This window comes from Peromyscus leucopus, chromosome 12 (assembly GCF_004664715.2).
Source record: "Peromyscus leucopus breed LL Stock chromosome 12, UCI_PerLeu_2.1, whole genome shotgun sequence".
Taxonomy (NCBI): domain Eukaryota; kingdom Metazoa; phylum Chordata; class Mammalia; order Rodentia; family Cricetidae; genus Peromyscus; species Peromyscus leucopus.
In genome coordinates this window covers 13,113,504-13,133,046 of record NC_051073.1, presented here as the reverse complement: position 1 = coordinate 13,133,046, position 19,543 = coordinate 13,113,504, and the positions used below count along the sequence as shown (strand labels likewise).

Here is a 19,543-nt window from a genome sequence, read left to right as displayed (position 1 = left end):
CCTCGTTTTCTTCACCTGTGTACAGTGGAGATCAGGAGTCCCAACTTCATCTCATGTTATCTTGATGGAAGGATCTCCACAGTTAGACTAAATACAAATCTGACCTCTGTGTATCTCTCTAAAGTATTATAAAAATTAACTGCAGTCTACCTAAGAATACACTGAGAGGGAGGGAGGAGGGAGGGAGAAGGAGAGAGAAGGGATGATGGGTAGTATTAGTAAGTGTCAAGGGATACAAATATTTGTGGAATGTGGAAAGAAAACCACAATGCAGAGGACTTTGGCTGGTTTGGCCCAATGTCTCAATGCCTCAGGGTAGAACAGAACATGTGCAACAATAACTAAAAACCAAAAGCAGTCACAAAGTACAAAAATCCAAAACATCAGTAGTGAATTATTCTTTGCATCCTGAACAAACAGCATAGGAATTTAAATCACAGCATTGTCTATACACTCAGGCTGAAGTGAAATCCAGAAGCATGCTTGGGAAATTCAGAATTATCTGCATAGAAAAGCAAAAATGGAAGGCAGACATTCAGAAGCAGAATCAAACAAGGACTGCAGGGACACTAGAGTGATTTGGATTCGAAACACGTCATAGGCAGAATTAACATCTATGTATCAAATTGATCCTGGCCTTGTTTTTAATCATACAAAAGGGGATGAGATGGGGATCTGTATAGAGGTTTTCCAAAAAGATATCCCGGCGCAAGTGGAAAGCAGAACAGACTCGGCAAGCAGAGTAACCAAGACTTATCCTGGCTACATCTACAGAGCAATACTGCCATAAGTGATTATGATTATGTTATTTGTGAATTTAGACAATGTTAAAGAAAATAAAAGTCACCAGGTTTTTCCTATACACTAATTATTTCATTCTATAACCTTCCTAAAAAAAAAAAATCACTCTGTCCTTGAAGTTTCTCTTGGTCTTTGTAGTCACAAAGGTAAGAAATTAATCTATTCTCTTCCTCCTTTTCCTCCTCCTCCTTCGAGACAGGGTTTCTCTGTGTAAACCTGACTGTCCTGGAACTCACTCTGTAGACCAGGCTGGCCTGGAACTCACAGAGATCCACCTGCCTCTGCTTCCCCAGTGCTGGGATTAAAGGCCTGTGTCACCACCGCCCACACCGATTGGTGCAATACACCAGTGAGCTGTAATAAACACTACAGAGGAGCTGTTTGTCTGAAGTCTTTTCTTCTTCAGGACCATGTGGAACAGGTGGGGATTTGCTACCATCGATGAATACTTTTATAATTTTTTTCTTATTATTCCTTATTCACATATGATACTTTAGTTTCGTCAAGATATTTATAACCTGCCTGATAGAGATAGTCTGAGTATATTTACTGCAGTTAAAAAACATCTATTTAATAATTAATTCTAAAGATAAGCGAGCCAAGGAAAATTAAAGTGGACATAACTATGGGAAACATAACATTATTTTTTCTCTTGTTTTTCAGAAAGCTCAGTGTTACAACTTTATTGGATTCCACATAGATATAAAACCACTCATTCTGACAACAGTTCTAATTTCAGTATAGTAATTTAAGACTATTAAGGGTACTTTGAGATTCTAACATAAAAAGCAATTTGTGGAGAATTCTTTTTTCTAGAGAGTTTGGAATCTGTTCTTGAGTGGGGGACCCACTTTTAAATATTTAATTCCTGTAAATTTTAACCACTGCTCTCATGTAGTTGGAGCTTTTCTGTGTCCTGGTCTGCTGGCAGGCGGTTAGGACAAATCTCTCCCCCTTACATCCCCCAAGTAAATACACAGAGGCTTATATTAATTATAACTGCATGGCCATGGCTCAAGCCTTTTGCTAGCTAGCTTTTATATCTTAAAATTAGCCTATAACTATTAATCTATATGTTGCCACATGTTCTGTGGTTTTACCTGCATCTCATTACATGTTGCTCCTTGGGCAGCTTGCTGGCATCTCTCTTGGCCTTCTTTCTCTTCCTCCCTTTGAATTTCCCACCAGCCTCTAAGCTGCCTTGCCACAGGCCAACAGGCTTTATTTATCAACCAATCAGAGCAACACATATTCACAGTACAGAAAGAAATTCCCCCATCATTCCCCATTTCTGTCTAAACAAAAGAAAGATTTTAACTTTAACCTATTAAAATTACATATAACAAAAACAATGCTTTTGTACACTGGTTTAATAAAACACTGATTGGCAGTAGCCAGTCAGGAAGTATAGGCAGGATAAACAGACAAGAAAAATTCTGGGAAGAGAAAGATGGAGTGAGTCAACTCCAGCCTACCATCCAGGGAGCAGCATGTAACAACACACAGGAAAAGCCATGGTACATGTGGCAACATATAGATGAACAGAAATGGGTTAAGTTTAAATGTAAGAGCTAGTCAATGGTAGGCCTGAGCTAATGGCTGAGCAGTTTTAATTAATATAAGCTTCTGAGTGATTATTTATAAGAGGCTGTGGGATCCGTGGGGCTGGGCAGGACCAGAGAAAATTTCAACAACACTCTCAATATATAAAAAAAAAAAATAAAACTATTTTATAATCAAATTAAATCAAAACTCTATTGGGAAAATATATTGGATATTATATATTTGATGAAAATTAGAACAATATTAAAATAGCTATAAATCTTACCATCTACTCTAAGAGATTATTTAAAAACCAAAATCTTTCCTTTTAATTCTTTTCTTCAAGTCATGCACACACATACACACGTGCACACAGAGGTATATATATATATATATATACATATATTTCTTCCTTTTCTAAATTTACTATCTCTCATCTTATTTCTGTTCACTTCTGTCCTCAGCATGATCTGCCTGGAAACTCTGTTGCCAGGAGACCACTGCTGAAGACCATTCACTGCTGCTTCCTCTTTGAGATTTAAGACTTCCAATGAGGAGTCAAAATCATTATTGGTTTGCTTCTGAGCATGTAACAGTGTTCCAAAAGATGGAATAAAATATTTGTCTAGATATTAGTGATTAAAGAAATCATACATAACAACTAAAGTAGAAGATGTAAGGAGAAAGAACTTCTAAAAAATATCCATTGCATCTGAGAGAAAGAGAGACAGAGACAGAAACACATACATACAGAGGGGGAGGGACAGGTAAAAATAAAATCTCCATCATGCTTATGAGACAATTTTCCTGTTCTTTGTTATTTATTTTGACTTTTCAAGCTACTCTGCAGATCTCTACTTTCTCTGTTTCTGCTCTGTTATTTGCTCATCATCATCTTTCCTCAGCACAAAGGAATTTTGAAACAGCCAATTCCATGAACTGGAACAAGAAGAGCCATGAGTGGGGACAGCAATAATAGAGGAAACAAAAGGCAGTTATAAGAATTGCATATCTGCATGGCTTCCTAGAATCTCAGATTCTCACTCCACTCATATATTGCCCAGGTAACTCAGTGTTAGGATAAAATGCTATGAAAACAACCCTGCCATCTAGAAACTATCTGAATTACAACACAACTCAGAATGAAACCAGAGAGAAAACAGGACCCCTCATTTCTAAACTTTTATGGTTTTGATGCATTTATTTTGATTCTATCTAACGTTGACTTTCATATAGTGTTCATGGTTTCCAAAGTGCAGTGAAATTTTCAAAGTTAATATTTACTGCAAAAATTGTATTCCCATGTAAATAAAGAGCAGTTAAAAGCCCGTGCTGCAAATGAAGATAAGTATCAGCATAAGAATTCAGAGATACTGGGAGATGCTACTTCTCAGGGAGCTAAAGATGAAGTTTGATGACCTCAATTCTGCATGTACCACAGTGCAGCCACACATTGGCTGTACAGCCTCACCAGCCTTCAAGCTTTCTTTGAATGTAAGAAAAAGGCACATTCTTAATGTTCTTCATTTACGAGGGCATTATGAGAATTAAATGAGAATATGTGTGAATACAGCATGCCTGAAGCATCACAAATGCTTGATAGTAACGTCAGCTATGACCATTAGTGTTATCTTCAGGTTAATTAAGCTGCTAAGACCATGAGCTCCTGAGATAGTTTACTCAGGGCAGCCGTGGGGCCCAGCTCATTATGAACTTCTGCTAAGAAAATAGAGGAAGTTACTGTCTACATAATACATCTAAAGAGGATTATACCCCCTAGAGGATGCACGTTAATAAGAAAACAAAACTTAACAACAAAGCTTGTAGGCATGAGGGAGAAATGACATGAATCAAGTTTCCACCCCTCTAAACTCTCTACGTGCTGTTTATCCTTTAACATGATCAAGCTATAGCCTGACAATTTTAATATTAGTTGCTACTATTCTCTTACTGCTTTTAGTAGTACCTAAATATTTAATATACTGCTTGATGGATTTTACGGATTTGAGTATGCCCCTATGGAACTGTTATCACACCCCTTCAATTCACTGTCACCTCACTGTCTGTGCCCAAAGGGGATCACTTCCATTGAATATTTTAGGGTTTACATTCTGTCCTTAAATAAAAGGACCCTTGAGTACTCTGAAGTCCCTATTTTCCTCCTTTGCTAACTTTTAGTTCTTGTCTATTACTTTTAGTATTTACATCCTTGATCACCTTGGCTTTATGCTGAAGTGTGCCCCAATCCTAGTTCATGATAATATTTTTTGACAAATAGGGACTTCCTCTGAACAATTAATTTCTAAGGTTTGGTGTCAACACATTTTTTATTTATAAACTCTGAATTTTATTTTAACAATATTATGCATTGCAAAGCAACTTGACCAAACACTTAGCAAGGATTCAGAGACAGGAGATTCTAAGAAGACATGAAGGCAAAATGTAGGGGCAGCTACACTCTCAAACTTAGCCTTCCTAATGAAGGTCTGCTTCCATTTGGGGAGTAAAATCATCATGCAATGTGCTTAGCATTCTTGGTGATGATTCCATATCAAGGCATCCAGTGTCCCTGATCTTACCCTGGAGATCTGACCCACATGTTCATGTTGTGAATTTTTCCATTCTAGGGAAGTGAAGCAGCCTTAATTATGAAGTTGCATGGACTCCAGTTGGGTTCTTATCCAATGTAGTGGGTGTCCATTTGGTAAAAATTATCCTGGCCCCCTCATTTAGCTCCATGCTCACATTTGCATGGTAAATAAATACAGCTCTTTTTTAATAAGAGTGGATCAAGGTTTGTAGCTGATCACAGAGAAATATTACATTCTTCATTACTGAACTAGTAAGCTGGGAGCTTAGAATTTATTTCTATGTACTGCACAAAGGGATAGAGAATAGAATAACCATGAAGTCTGGAAAAAGTTACAGTGGCTCTGAAAATGCTCTGCCCACAGTTTGCAGCAATCTCTACTTGAGTATGCTTGAGGGTTCTTTTTACTTTTGTCTTTCAGATTCATTCTCAATCTTGGCACAGGAGACATATGTCTCAATTCCTTACAGTACCAACCATGTGAAAACAGATGACTCAACCACCACTATAAAAGCATGTTATTGCAGTAGTCAACCTTATGCCGACTAGAGAGAGGCTTCAAGTTGATGAGCAAAATACAGCAGTGTCCCATCTGCAAACATATGCTACCCTGTAATAAGAAACACAGCGCTAAATATAAATACCAAACAATGTTGCATTGCTGAAGGTAGCCATCTTAGGCATCTTTATGTGCACTACTTGATCATTGCTCCTGGGATAGCTCCTATAAATGAAACCACTCCTTACACAATTTCATAATTAACAGTCTAATTTTTCTCAACTATTTTCTCCTTTATAGCCAAGGAATCACACAACACAATAAAATGAGGTCAGCCATAGAAGAATCATTATTTAATAATAACCAATGTAGGCCAATGAGAATTTCAAAGATAAATTACTATTTGGCATCAAAATGTGAATGAAAAACAAAATACTGATAAAGAAATAAAGAACAAACAAAACATCAGCAAGACCCTACCCTGTGAAAGACCCAGTTTGATATTAACTTCTATTCACTTTCAAATTATCCAATAAAATACTGAAGTAAATGCAATTTTCCTAAGGCAGTAATGTGAGAACACAATGCCCTTTTCTGTCTCTTGAGTTTCATTATCTGTGTGTTGAGATGCACTTACCACATTCTCGTAGATGTGTCAACACCCAGCAATGGAGTAGTTTTGTATTTAGAGTTCAACAGTGATTGAGCACTTACTATTTGCCTTTGTTTCAGAGGTTTGACATTCAAAGAGTTGTCTTATGGTGCTGATGCAGGTAAGTTCAAAGTCAACTCTGATCGAAAGAGTCCTGAAGGTGAGGCCAGGGGAAACTTCACAAATGTTTTGACATATAAACAGAAGCTGAAAGCAGTAGGAAATTGTGAGATAGACAAGGTGTGAAAATCTTCCATTGGAGGGCATGGGTTTTGCAAAGTCACAAATGTGTGAAGTAGCTTATGGTATCAGGAAAACAAATGACACTATATGGCTGCAGCAGCTAGTGAAATCTGAGCGTGGCAAAGGAGCTATTTAGGAGCTCAAAATACATCCAGGAATTTGATCATGAGGGAGTCTTTAAGCCCAACAAGAGACAGAGGGGATGGCATAAGCCAATCTGATTTTGGGGAGACACTGTCTGCAAGAGTACAGTGAGATGAAGAGGCCAGGGAAGCTCACTGGGGGCAGTTTCTGCAGTTCGCATGCCAATAAGCAAGAACTAAGTCTGAGGCTGCGTTAGGTTATGTGAAAGGGTGGGGGGCGTTTGGAGAAACACTGTTGGAGGAAAAACTTCTAGTAATGTTTGAGGCTTCTGACTAAGGAAGTCTAGGGAATTTTCCATACCAGGAAAAGCAGTACAATGGTCATAAATTTCAGGGTTCTTTGGGTATCCATTTAGAAATATTATAGTAAACTGTGAAATCAATACTTCTCTGTCATGACCTAGGACATGCCAAGTGATTGCTTTGTATATTATGGAATTATATTTTTTGATTATCTTTATAGTTTCTGAAAGATAGAGACTCTTACAAATATTTCAAACGAGGGAACTACAACAGAGGGTATAGGGAACTTAGAAGCCTTGTTATCGTCACAGTGATGCACACAGTGAACTATCAGCTAGAATTACTTCTGGGTCAAGTGTCCCATGATGGATGACAGCAGTACATTGCCATAGTAACTAATGCAAGTAAGTGTTCAGTATCATAAAAAAAAAAAAAAAAAAAAACTTTCGCTTTTGCGTTTTTGTAGGTTTTTTTTTGCATGTTTGCTTTTTATTTTGTATGTTAATTATTTTTATTTGTTCCAAAGAGAAAGAAAAAGAACACAAAGTTGGGTGAGGAGGGAGGTAAGGAGGATCTGAGAGGGTTTTGGAGAGGGGAAAGATGATCAAACTACATTGTGGAAAAGCTTTTGTTCGTAATAAAAATACTCTCTGGGGAAAAATCTAAATTCAAGGAAGTTACTACATCACACTTCCTTTACATTGGCTTTACAATTTTACTCAAAATAAGGGCCAAAGTTCTGACAGTTGCTTGAAAGACCTCCTAAGATGTGCCTCACTTCTCACATCTCTGACCTGAAGACATGAATATAATGTAGACATATAGTCAGATCAAGACAGTTGGCATGGTCCTCTACTCAGACATCATTACTTCTCAGTGTTAAGAACATTCAGAACGCTCTTTACAATCTGTGTAATACAGTATCATAATATTGACAACCACTGTTGACCTACTGTGCTGCGCAATATTAGAAATTACTTTCTGCAAATTATACCTCTGTATTGGATCACACTTTTTTATTTTCCTCCCTGACACCCCTCCCAGGCTCTGATAATTAATGTTCTACTTTCTGCTTCTTAGAGATGACCTTATGGACTTCCACACATAAATGAGAGCATGTAGCATTTGGCTGTTATGTGCCTGATTTATCTTAGTTAACCTGTTCTCCAGTCTCATCCATGTTGTTGCAAATGACAGAAATTTATTTTTCTTGCTGAATAATATTCATCACTGCATACATACAATATTTTCTTCATACATTTTTCCATTCCTAAAAAACCTAGGTTGATCCCATATGTTGTCAATTGTGAGCTGTACACATATTTCATTACCTTAGGTTATCTACCTTCTAGGAGATTTCTGAATCATATCAAAATCATGTTTTTCAGATTTTTTTTGGGTAGACTTGTATACTGTCTTCTGTAGTGCTATACTATTTATATGCCCAGCAAACCTGGTTGAGAACTGTGTTTGCTTGTTTGCTTTCTGTCTTTTTGATAATGACCATTTTAACGTGGATAAAACAATGACTCATCACGGCTTACATCTGCACTGGGCTGATATTCTTAAGCTGCAGTGTGGTTCAATGCTGAGAGCTCTTAAGGAAGGTGTATCAGCTGCAATGTGGCTTAGTACTGAGAGCTCTGGGAGGAGGATGCATCAGCTGCAGTGTGGCTCAATGCTGAGAGCTCTGGGAGGAAAATGCGTCAGGACTGTGCATAAGAACTGGTAAAGAAAACCACTACTTTCGTGGGATAAATAAAAGTCGGGTATTGGTTCCAGTATTCTGATATCAAATTTAAAAATAAAATAGAGAAACAATATATGCCCTGTTTACATATGGGGAGTTTCAAGTGACAAATACTGAAGTTTGTAAACAGAGGGGCTGGGGAGAGGGCTCAGTTACTAAAGTGTTTGTTTGCTGTCCAAGTGCAAGGAACTGAATTCTGATCCTTGAACCAATGCAAAAAAAGCTGTGCACAGCAGTGTACTCCTGTAACCCCAGCTTTGAGGGAAGTAGAGACAGGCAGATTCCTGAAGCTCATTGGCACCCAGAGAAGCCTAATGTATAATCTTCAGGCTTAATGAGTGACCCTGACTCAAAAGCTAAAGGTGGAGAGTAAGACAGGAAAATTGTGCTGTGTAGAACTTGGACCTCCACATGCACACATATGTACTTGCACGTATATATACAGATGGACCCCTACCACAGAGTTTGTAAGCAGAATTTTCAAATGTAGGCTCACATTCAAATGCAAGTCCATGAAAAATGCCGCTTAACGCACAGGAGAAATCTGTTCAGATAAGATAAAACAAATTGCGTTTTCATTTTACATCAAGATTGATAAAGTTGGCTCATAATTAGGACCATAGGGAGTGTTACTGTTTCCAGATCTGAGGGTTCCTTCAGCAGTGAAATAAGTACCTGTTTACTAATTGACATTAGCTTGTTTTATATTTATGGAGCACGAGGAAGATTAATTAAAGAATGTAAAAGCACATGTTTATAGACTACAAGCGGACTTTTCACTGCATTGTCTCTGACTCTCAGTGCACTCGATACTGGAAGTCTGTGTGGGAGCTCTGTGTGCAGATTCCCATTCTGGATAGGCTGGTATGCTGTATAATCAACAGCTCATGATTCCTGTCTATTTAGCACAGAATATGAGGATGACCAAGCGCCAAGTATTTGAAAAGTCTTATTATGTTGTATTGAAAGATACATCGTCTACGGCCATACCACCCTGAACGCACCCAATCTCGTCTGATCCCAGAAGCTAAGCAGGGTCGGGCCTGGTTATTACTTGGATGGGAGACGGCCTGGGTATATACCGGGTGCTGTAGGCTTAAAAATAAAAAAAATTGAAAAAAAAAAAAAGAAATATATCAACATCATTTAATGGTATTACCTTTTACAGATTTGGATGACTAATGGGTACATTTTTTATTTTTTGCTAAATTTCAAAGTAAATTATTTAATCCCTTGTCAGTCTCCTCAAGGTGGTTGTCGATGATAAAAGACTAATATTAATAACAGCTGTAATGATGTTCAATTGACCAGGTTTCTATATTTGGAAAAGTATTGTAAAGAGCAAGAAAAAAAAAAAAGAGAAGAAAACAGTGTCTTAGGCACATTCAATTCAAAATATATAACTAACTACGTGTATATATGTTGTCTACTCCAATTACTTACAAAGTAAATAAATGGACTCTATGAACACTTCATCTGTTCACTGTGTTTGTGTGCATCTGTATCCAGCAGCTAGTATTTCATATAGTAAGCTGATGTTTGCTCCGTGGAAACTCCACCTGTTGCCACACTAATAGATGTTCCTTGCTACTAGTGGCTGTATTGTATACACTAAACACTAGGAATATCTTCAAAGTCACTTGAGGGCCACAGATAGGAAGCTTAAAGTATTAGAGATCATAAACTAGCAGTATTAGGTTAAGCAACACACAGAATACAGGTGAGAATCTTCCAACTAAACCTTGTCATGAAATTTCCTGTTTTCTTATTGGTCTACATAGCTCAGCTGTGCTGCTCAAAACAGGATGGACTTAGCCAGGCCAGACATCAGTAGAAACCCTCAGCCAGGCACTGGAAGTCAGATGGCACATGGCTATCAAGATAAGGCCTTTTACAGGGCTGTTGCACCAGCGATTTGAAACATACTAAGTGGTGGCCTTTAAAGCAAAGTGACAGAACCCAGTGCAGTGTGTTCCACAGGGTGCTTTTTATGGTACTGTGATGCAATAGGACATGGTTGTTGTAAAGTGACTGTTTCTTTGTTTTAACTTGCTGAAAGCATATACTACTGTCCTCACTCAAGGATGTGAGCTACTCCCCTATGCAAAAGACTGTAACCTTGAGAAAGATTGCTTTTCTTCTTTTATTCTCTTTAGAATTGCTTCTACCATCTTCTGTGATAAAAACAATACTCAGCCAGATGGCTACAGCGCCAAGATGAGCTCACGTTGTGAGGAGTATTTGGAATAAAAAGATTAAGAAAGTAGCTATGTAAAAATAGAAATCCCAGACCAGAAGATGTAGCTATATACACACACACCTATCATACGTACACACACCCCACATGCCACACCCACTATACATATACCATACACACACCATATATACACCATACACACCATATATACACACCATATATACACCATACACACACACCATATGCACACATACACACACATACACCATATCACACCATATATATACCATATGCATACACACATTATACACCACACACACATACCATACATACCTCACACACACACACCACACCCCATAAAAGCTGCTTGAATAATGACAGCAGCATAACTTGTTTCCTTTCTCATCACACACATTTTTCTGCTAGTCTTTTCTTGTCCACATAAGCAGTAATGTACTAGACTTAAGTCAGCATACTACCAATGGCTTGCCACCATGACCTTTCATCTTGCAGCTCCAACTGTATCATTTACATTGAGCCTCTGCCAGGACTCACCAAGCTACAGCTGGAGGACCAGAATTTTGACCTACTGCCTGCTTTTGAATGTCCAGTTAGCTATCAACATCACTTGTCTTCACCTGGCTAAGTAGTCATGATCATTTAATTCACAATAATATTCTGTCAAATTAAATGTTACTGTTCAGAAATAAACATTTTATCCTTTACTCAGGCACTTGATTATGACTCCTTTTGAACTACAAGGGCAGGGCTGAACAGTTGCACCCTAGAGCACACAAACTCCACAGCCTAAAACGTCTGCTAGCGGGTCACATAAAACACACAGGAGTTGTCTAAGGCCCAGTGTATAGGAGTAACGCCCCTGCCAGTTGGCAGTGTGTAACTTGTGTGGCTGGCTGTGTACCACCACCCTACCATCAAACATCTGCTATCCTAAGTGTTTTCCTCACTCAAGCACTTTTGGTTTTCCAGAGTCTGGACCAGCTGAGGATGCCTTTATTTAACGTTTCCACTCACCACTTATTCTTCCCTTGGTACCACTTTGGCAGCCCCATGCCTGGTCTTATTACGTTGCTCTTTACCTATTGATACTTAACACTGAAATCCAGGCTCAAACATCACTTTCATTATGGCAGTTCAGAAATATGTCAAGCTAATGTGAGTTTCTGCTGTGAGGAATTCACATGGTACTTTGAATTTCCTGATGCACTTTCTATATTCTGTCTTGCATGGCCTTTGGTCATGCACTCTGCTCCTATCTGTTACTGGATCATATAGTCCTTTGTGGTGATATTGTGTCCCTCAAAATATTGTGCACCCTAATAAACTTATCTGGGGTCAGAGAACAGAACAGCCACTAGATATAGAGGCCAGAAAATGGTGGCACACACGCCTTTAGTCATAGCATTCCAAAGGCAGAGATCTGTCTGGATCTCTGTTAATTCAAGGCACAGTGGAAACAGCCAGGCATGGTAACAAAATCCTTTAATTCCAGAAAGTAATGGCAGGAGGCAGAAAGGTATTTAAGGTGTGAGGATGAGGTGTGGTTAAACTTTTAGACTTTTGAGCAGCAGTTTGGATTTTGGATGAGGATACAGAAGCTTCCAGTCTGAGGGAACAGGATCAGCTAAGGAATTGGCAAGGTGAGGCAGCTGTGGCTTGTTCTGCTTCACTGATCTTCCAACATTCACCCCAATACCTGGCTTCAGGTTTGTTTTTATTGATAAGACCTGTTAAGATTCATGCTACAGTCCTTAAGTGTTAGTTAGGACTGTACTTGGTCATCTTTGTACTTTTAGGGGTGCTTCAGATGTGTGCAGGCCCTGTCCAATCTCCATAGACTGAGACTGAGTCTAGGAGTCAAGTCAATCCTTAGTGAACTCACAATCCATCCTTCTTTAGTTGAAGGTCCCAAGGAAATTCCAGTGCCAATGTAAAAGACACATTAGTGTTGCAATAAAGGTCTGATGGGTAGGCTAAATTCTACAAGAAACCAAAGAGTTTGGAAAGGCATGAACCTAAATATGAATCCAGCAGATACCACATTGGAGACCAGCTAGACTCTAAATATGAGATCATATCATGAATTAGAGAGAAACCACTAGAGAAACTAGTTTGAATGGAACCCTAAACACTGAGGATTCTATAAATGACTCTTGATTTGATTTATACATATAATCCGGAGCCTGGAGATGAGGAAGACTGATGCAGAAGACTGGCCCTAGCTGTAGGTGAAAATGAGAGACGAAAAGGAGAGAAGCAAGCAGAGTGTAGAGAGGGCCCAAGTAGAAGAAATTGACTTTAGCACTAATTACTTATCAAAGCTCATGGTACAACTACTACAGTTTCTCATGGCACATGTGCAGTAACTGTACAAGGAAGCTGAATTCCCATGTTCCATAGGCAAAGAAATACACGCTAACAGATAAAGTAATTGGTGGAACTGAGGACTAAAGGCAGGCATACATGAGCCTAAACCAATTCTGCTATATGTATCTCAGAACAATATTATACTTCATTAATAAATGCTTCTAAATAAATAAGGAAGACAAAAACGTAGGAATGGATAGTTTGTAAAGGTCTTACATGGAATGTCTGATAATGTGACTTCTTTCCCCCACCATGTTTCCGTAAGTTTCTCTTTGTTAGATAGCTTGTCTCTCTTCTATTGCTATAGAACTCCCAAGCAGGTTACAACTCATGTGTACTCTGTCCTATCTTCTCCAAAACACAGGGAGTAATTACAGAAAATACTGGATCTTGGTCTGGTGCTATCTCAATATCCAGGAAGCTGAGGAAGGAAGATTATGAATTCAAGGCCAACCTGAGATGTATAAGGAGACTCTACTTTACTCAGCAAACAAATAATCAAAAAATAAAGCAAAATAAAAGAACATAATTAGTGTCTGAGGAGCTCTTTAAATCCTGGGCCATCAAAGTCGTAGACAAAGTGGTTGCACTGAATTTCAATGCTTTTGCTATTGTGTTCATTCACCTCAGAGTCTTCTCAGTTAGTCACTGGCATTGTGCACCCTCTTCATTGAAAGTCACATCTAGAGTAGGACACAATCCTATTTCTGCATTCAGAAATGACCTTCCTTCTCCAACTGTGTTCTCCTATACAATTTATGTGGTAATGTACTTGATCTGAAATAGCAATTGTATAGATGCTACAAACTTCAAGAAGCTTACTGTAAACATCCAATAATTTGGACTCATTTTTTGAATCTCACACATGTTTCTTGTAGTACCATTTATACAAAATCAGTGTTTCAAAAGTGTCCAGTACTAACAATAATGCATAAATAAAATATCACTTTCTTAGACCCTGTGGCAGTTTGAATGAAATGACTTCCATGGTCTTGAGTATTTGAATTGTTGGCCCCAGGTTGATGGCTCTGTGTGGGTCAGTTTAGGAAGTGTGGCCTTGCTGGAGGAAATTTGTCATGGGGGGCAGGCTGTGAGGTTTACCATTCATGTGCCATTCCCAGTTTGCTCCCTGCCTCCTGCTCATGGTTTAAGATGTGAGCTCTCAGCTTGCTGCTCCAGCAGCCATGCCTGCCTGTTGCCATGTCTGCCTGTTGCCATGATGGTGATGGACTCTCATCCCACTGTAGCCATAAGCACCAAATATTTCTTCCTTCTGTAAGTTATTTTGGTCATCGTGTCTTACAGCCATAGAAAAGTAATTAATACAGGCCCCTTCAGATTTTTCAGTGTTTCCTTCAAAAGTTTATTTTGAAAGAAATTAAAATGGGATCCTGAGGTTGTTTTCAATTCACTCCTCCTCTCTGACTCCAGTATTTCCAGTTCGTGTAGTCTTTCTTCTGACTGGAGTTTTGCGGAATGAAGCAGTTGTAAGACATGGCAGAAGCTGGCACGAGAGAGTTAGAGTATGTGTCCCTGCCTCCCTTCTCTTACTTCTTTTCTTCCTTTTTTTTGTAGGATGCAGGATCCCACTAGGTAGCTTTGAAGGATCCACGTGTCTTAGCCTCCAGAGTGCAGGGATCTTGAGAAGATCGGAGTCAAGCAAGCCCTTCTCACTGCCAATAGTGTGTACAGTGTCATCAGCATGGAGCCTCACTTTCGGTCTTTAACAAAACTCTACACTGATTGCATCCTAGCTTCATGGATGCTGCCAAGAAGTTCTAGTCAAGTCCCTGCATAATTTTCTCTAACACATAGTTTACAGTGCTGCAACAGTCTGGGAGCTTAAGAAGCCCTTTGAAAGTCAGTTTGAACTGAAGGGCAAACCATATTAAGGATGTCTTAAATTATATTAAAAGAGACTCTCCTCACTTGATAAATACTAATATCTTTATTAATAGGTGACAAATGGGTACTAGATTACAAAAAATTATCTTCATTTTCAGTGTCTACAAGAATATTTACCACTATTACAACTAAAAACTTGAATATCCTTCTAAAAAAATTACATCTCAAAAAGCACTGATGGCAGAATATTAGACCGGAATATTCTGCTAGGTAAAAAGTTCTTTACTTTTGATAGATTTACAGGAGTCTCCCAAAATAAAATCAATTTTTAATTATCTGCCTAACTAGGCAATAGTAGCTGTCTCTATTGTGCATGGTAATGTTCAAAATCCAAGTCACTTACATTGTTCACTAGAGTGTGTTATACATTTGAAGCAGTATTTGCTTCCAAACGTTTTCCTTTCTTTAATATTAAAATCATATACAAGCTAAAAATTAATGAAGGGGTTCTAGGAAATAATAGGAACAAGGTTTAGCCAGGAATAAGAATTTACTAGAATAATCTATCCAATTATAACTTTGACTATAATCAAGGTTAAAAAATAATGGCCTCTCAATAAAGTGGAATTACTGTGGAAGAAAAACAACCTCATGCTAGGAATGTCCAAATCTGTCCCTTCTGAAATCTATTTTTCACTTTTCATGTTATTATATACAGTTTTAATATGGCATTACCTCTAATCTTTCAAGTACCCTGTCAGATAAACTTAATTATTTTTCCATGGTGTGCGAATGAAAGAAAATTGCAGGAGAAAACTTAGTCATTCATCTAGATATATTTAATTCATATAAAAATGTTAGCTATTCACAAAAATTAATATTACAGTGTTGTTTTGTTAAAGGAACAGACTCATGGGAAATCAGACATATGTTTAAATGCTTTTAGAAGGGATGGGAAAACCCTAAATTTTGAGATAACCTTTGGTGATATATTGTGTACCCTAATAAACTTTGGCTGAAGATCAGAGTAGAGAACAAGCCACTAGATTAAACATAGAGGCCAGACAGTGGTGACACACAACTTTAATCCTAGCACTTGGGAGGCAGAGATCCATCTGGATCTCTGTGAGTTCAAAGCCACCATGGTTTACATGACATTACAGTCTAGGAGAGAAACAGAGCCAGGTAGTAGTGGCACACACCTTTAATCCCAATACTTGGGAGTCACACACCTTTAATCCAGCACTTGAGATCTCATGCCTTTGCTTGGGAGACACACACACACCTTTAATCCCAGGAAGTGATGGCTGGACAGAGAAAGGTATATAAGGTGTGAGGAGACAGGAACTAAAGACTTTTAGACTGAAGAAGCCCTTTCAGCTAGAGGCCTTTTGGCTGAAGACTTTTGCTAAGAGGACCCCTTTAGTTTGAGAATTCAGAGACATTCACACAGAGGATTCATGGAATTGAAAGTGGGACATGACAGCGGCTTGTTCCTTTGCCTCTCTGATCTTTCAGCATTTCCTCCAATATCTAGTTCCAGTTTTTATTATTATAAGGCCTATAGAAATTTGAGCAACAATAACCTAGATGATAATTCTGTATTGAACCTGTAGGAAACTCCAGATGGCTTTCACATGGACACAGACAGGCATTTCTTGGGGACTCCAGCATTTGCTTGTGACCTGTAAGTGTGTTTCTGTTGCTCTCACAGGAACCTAGGTCTTGACTCCTCTATCAATGAGTCTCAGCACTTACAGAGATTGACCAGACACAGCCACAGTGAAGAGGTCGCATCTTTGTGAAAGAAGGATTGATGACATAGATGGATGGGTTCGCTCCCGAACCTGTGTGAAGGTAATAAACCTTTCCACAGTAAGATAGACCTTGATTTACTTCAGTTAATGTTCAATGTAGAGCAAGCACTCTACATTGGAGGAAGCATGTTGCTACAGTGATTTAAAAAAAAAAAAAGCTGGTGATGCCTTGTGGTAGCCTTAGCTCACCAGAGGAGATTCAGAAACAGTTAATGACCATAGAGCACAAAAAGTCCTTTACGAAAACAAATTCAAGGACAGCTTAATTCCAAGGATAACCAAAGTCAGCTGGACATTCAGTGAAACTGGAAAAGTATATAAGTTTATCCAGACACAGAGAAATTGAAAGTGTTCTGGGCACACACAACAGACTTAAGAGTATGTGGGATCAGCTTGGCAGAACACAGGTTTTTCCGATCTGTTGTTCCCCCATACACTGTCCAATCACATTCTTCTCTGCCATCACTCTCATTCTATTTTCTACTTGCTCCTGTTTGCATCCTCAGCATCTCTACCCTTCTCCCTGTTCTCCCCTCATTCATTTTCCTTACAGCAGGGAGTGCTGCCCATGCTGCTCCCTATTCTCTTTCTGGTGTAGAAGAGTGTCTAACTGCGCTGTTCAACCCGGTACCCACTAACCACATGTGGCTACGAAACTTAATGGAATTAGAAAGTACTTCTCTTTGTTTAGTATCATTTCCAGTGCTCAAGAGTCATGTGTAATCAACACACTAGAGTTGGCAGAAATAGAATTCTTAACACTGCAGAGGGGCCTGGCATGTGGCAGACAACTAACATGTACTTGTGGAAGAAGTAAACAGTTCAATGAATACCCAGGAGGTCTGCCATCTACTTCAGCTTGATGTCATTGTAAGGGGCTACTTGCTTCATAAAAATCAAATCAAAGCCCAGTTTCTTACTTATATAAGGGAAATGAAAGAAAATGATAAGGAAGGTGTAATGAAGGAAGGAAGGAAAGAAGAAAGGCAAGAAACTATGGTTGTAATATAGATCACCTTTAAGATATGAATAGACAATGATTGTTAATATTTATTTATTTTTATTTTTTTGGTTTTTTGAGACAGGGTATCTCTGTGTAGCTTTGCACCTTTCCTAGAACTCACTTTGTAGCCAAGGCTGGCCTCGAACTCACAGAGATCCACCTGCCTCTGCCTCCCGAGTGCTGGGATTAAAGGCGTGCGCCACCACCGCCCGGCAATATTTATTTTTATTCATGTGCATATATGTGAGTGAGGAGACCAGAAGAGTGTTTGATTCTCTGGAACTGGAGTCACAGGCAGTTGTGAGCTGTCTGATGAGGATGCCCAGAACGGAACCCTGGTTCTCTGCAAGAGCAGCAAGTGCTCTTAATTGATGAATCATTTCTCCAGCCCCCACTATCCAACTATTATGGACTGGGTTTTGCATGCCCTTAAAATTCATGTATTAAAGCCCTAACTTTCAGTGTGATGGCATTTTGAAGTGGGCCTATGGGAAAACAAATGAAGTCATGAAACCAGTGTTCTTATAAAAAGAGAAGCAAGATCAATGTCTGGTATGTCTGCCAGGTGGCAAGACCACAGTGATAAAAGACAGGTCTCTGTAAGCCAGAAAGTCTGCCCTCGCCATGAACTCCATTAGCCATCACCTTAACACTGTACTTCCAGATGGAATACTGGTGAAAAATGTACACTGTGTTGGTAGCTTGTTAAAGTAGCTTAAGTGATGAAGACAGCAGATTTTGGACAATATGCATTGCTTTGCTTTGGCTAGAAGGAACCATAACCTTGTTAGCCACACTAAGTGAGTGTGTGGAGAACAGCCCTTTCCCCCCTGTTAGGACAGTCAGGGAGATACAGAGGGCCCCACTCTGGTCATCAGAAAGGAGGAAAGGAGAAGAAATCTATTTAGTTCTTTAATAAACAAAGCAAATAAGCAAAAAGGAACAACTTGGTCCCTCCAACAATGTTTAAGAGTACAGAAAATTAATGTCAAATTCTCTCAGCTGGAACTAGGATTATTCTCATATAGGAACAAAAACAAGGATGGAAAATTTTGACAAATTTATAGTTGGATTAATGAGATTCTGTGAGATAGCTGTCAAACCAGGGTTACATAATTAAAGTATCTTATATAATTTATATTAAAAGTATCTTCTAAGGTTCAGATTTGACATTTAAGACGAATATATGCTCTTGCTTACCCATTCCTTTTGCAGGTTATGGGATGCTTACGTTTCTTATGCTTAAATATCTTATTCATGAAGCATAACTACAATGTGTTGACTCTCAGCTGGAATATCCAAATTTGTTACTGTTGCATTCACCCAACAATGCTCACTCTGAATGTTTGGGCCGCTCCTGACAGAGTTGATGTTGTGGAAAGGAAGAAATATATTTCATTTGTACACATAAGAAACCTTAATCCTCTTTACCCAGCAACAAACTCTACAAGACAGTCTAAAATAAACTATCTGGCGGTGGAGAAATAATGGCTTAAGTGGGCTTTGGCCAACTCAGTGGAGCTAGATTGCCTAGACACTGAAGATGCTTCACCATCAACTTAGAAGGTTCTCTATTTTCTGCATGTGTGGTGTGAGTGTGTGTATGTTCATATGTGTGTTCGTGTGTGTTCACGTGCATGTTGAGACCAGAGGTTGCTATCAGGTATCTTTCCCCATCACGCTCCACTTTTTTTTTTTTTTTTTTTTTTTTTTTTTTTTTAAATCGAGGCAGGATCTCTTGCTGAACCCAGAATTTGCCAATTTCATCTAGTCTATTTGGCCAGCTTCCCCTGGGGGACTTGTGTATCTTCCTCTGACTGCTGGAATTAT

At 38.8% G+C, this 19,543-nt stretch overlaps 1 protein-coding gene and 1 pseudogene across 1 annotated transcript in view; one reads left to right on the top strand and one right to left on the bottom strand.

Annotated features, from left to right (window-relative positions):
- Cyyr1 (cysteine and tyrosine rich 1) overlaps positions 1-19,543 on the bottom strand; it is a 99,065-nt gene that overhangs the window by 30,179 nt on the left and 49,343 nt on the right. The window lies entirely within an intron of this gene.
- Positions 9,440-9,560, top strand: LOC114697689 (annotated as a pseudogene).